Here is a 2,509-nt window from a genome sequence, read left to right as displayed (position 1 = left end):
TAGTTTTGGAGTTTCTGAGTGTATTAAAAAATTAAGAAATAGCGAACAGGACACAGCATTTATGGTATATTTTCACAGTTTTCTTTTTACAACTGACCACTTTTAACACAAGAGGGAAGAAACTACAATGCAAAAGGATTACCTATTCAACAGGTGAATAATGTAATACAATTATAAAGGGTAAATGCACAGCCCTTCGAGGTGTGTGGGCTGGTAAGGGGACACAATTTTTAAAATCCAGGCTACTTCCTTGTCAGTGTGTTTTTGGGACTTTGTGTATAGCCTCATTAGGCAATAACGTCAAAGGTCTAAATCTGAAACCTTGATGAATGTGAAGTCAGGCGCAGGACCAAATGTCCCTTCTGTTCCTGCCTATGACAGTCCCCTGCCTGCTACCAGCTGGGTGATTTTGGACAGGCTGCTCAGTTACTCTTGGCATCAGAGATACCTACCGCATAGCGTGGTTTTGGAGAATTCCATGAAGTAAATTAGTAAAATAGGCATTAGCAAATGCTCAATAAATATTAGCTAGAGTTGGTCACCATTATTAGAGCTAACACTCTATGCCTTGGCCAAAGTTTATTTAATTGTTCTATGTCGGTCACTGCCACATAAGAGTATTGTTTCTCTGTTCGTTCATTCAACACGTATTTATCAAATGCTTTAGCTTTTTAAAACTTGTGTGTTTCTTTTTAATTAATTTATTTATTTTTGTCTGCATTGGGTCTTCATTGCTGTGCGAGGACTTTCTCTAGCTGTGGCGAGGGTGGGCTACTCTTCCTTGCAGTGTGCAGGCTTCTCATTGCGGTGGCTTCTCTTGTTGCAGAGCACGGGCTCTAGGTGCGTGGGCTTCAGTAGTTGCAGCTCGCAGACTCAGTAGTTGTGGCACGTAGGCTCAGTAGTTGTGGCTCTGGAGTGCAGGCTCAGTAGATGTGGTGCAAAGGCTTAGTTGCTCTGTGGCATGTGGGATCTTCCAGGGCCAGGGCTCGAACCCGTGTGGCCTGCATTGGCAGGCGGATTCTTAACCACTGTGCCACCAGGGAAGTTCCTTAAAATTGTGTTTTCAGGGCTTCCCTGGTGGTGCAGTGGTTGAGAGTCCTCCTGCCGATGCAGGGGACACGGGTTCGTGTCCCGGTCCGGGAAGATCCCACATGCCACGGAGCGGCTGGGCCCGTGAGCCAGGGCTGCTGAGCCTGCGCGTCCGGAGCCTGTGCTCCGCAACGGGAGAGGCCGCAACAGTGAGAGGCCCGCGTACCTCAAAAAAAAAAAAAATTGTGTTTTCAAATACTATTTCTATATTTTAATTAGAAAACGAGCAATAAGCAAGGGAAAAAATCACCCGTGATCCCACTTATCACAGGATATCAATATTAAGTAAATTTAATACATTTTTTCTAATCTTTTTTCTATAAAACCTTCCCCTCCCTTTTTTTTTTTTTTTTGCAGTACGCAGGCCCCTCACTGCTGTGGCCTCTCCCGTTGCGGAGGACAGGCTCCGGACGCGCAGGCCCAGCGACCATGGCTCACGGGCCCAGCCGCTCCGTGGCATGTGGGATCCTCCCGGACCGGGGCACGAACCCGCGTCCCCTGCATCGGCAGGCAGACTCCCAACCACTGCGCCACCAGGGAAGCCCTTCCCCTCTCTTTTTTAACTGAGCTGAGGTCATAGCACATGTTCACATTTGGATCTCATGCTCTTTTTAATTTATTTTTTACTTTTTAATTTAATTTTTATTTTACATTAGAGTATAGTTGATTTACAATATTGTGGTAGTTTCAGGTGTACAGCAAAGTGGTTCAGTTACACATATACACGTATCCATTATTTTTCAGATTCTTTTCCCATATAGATTATTACAGAATATTGAATAGAGTTCCCTGTGCTATACAGTAGGTCCTTGTTGATTATCTATTTTATATATAATAGTGTGTATCTGTTAATCCCAAACTCCTAATTTATCCCTCCCCTCCACCTTTCCCCTTTGGTAACCACAAGTCTGTTTTCGAAACTGTGAGTCTGTTTCTGTTTTCTAAATAAGTTCATTTGTATCATTTTTTTTAGATTCCACATATAAATGATATCATATGACATTTGTCTTTCTCTGTCTGACTTACTTCACTTAGTATGATAATCTTTAGGTCCATCCATGTTGCTGCAAATGGCATTATTTAATTCTTTTTTATGGCTGAGTAGTATTCCATTGTATATATGTACCACATTTTATTTTTTTTGGTTCTGCCACTATTTTATTTTATTTTACTTTATTTTACATATAAATGTATCTATTCTTTTTCAAATTGTTTTCCTATTTAGGTTTTACATAATATTGAGTAGAGTTCCCTGTGCTATACAGTAGGTCCTTGTTGGTTATCCATTTTAAATATAGCAGTGTGTACATGTCAATCCCAAACTTCCTAACTATTCCTTTCCCCTACCCTTCCCCCCAGTAACCAGAAGTTCCTTCTCTAAGTCTGTGAGTCTGTTTCTGTTTTGTAAATAACTTCACTT

The sequence above is a fragment of the Aethalodelphis obliquidens genome, unplaced genomic scaffold, assembly GCF_003676395.1.
Source record: "Aethalodelphis obliquidens isolate GAN/ISIS:26980383/991018 unplaced genomic scaffold, ASM367639v1 scaffold120, whole genome shotgun sequence".
Taxonomy (NCBI): domain Eukaryota; kingdom Metazoa; phylum Chordata; class Mammalia; order Artiodactyla; family Delphinidae; genus Aethalodelphis; species Aethalodelphis obliquidens.
This window is presented reverse-complemented; position numbering follows the sequence as displayed.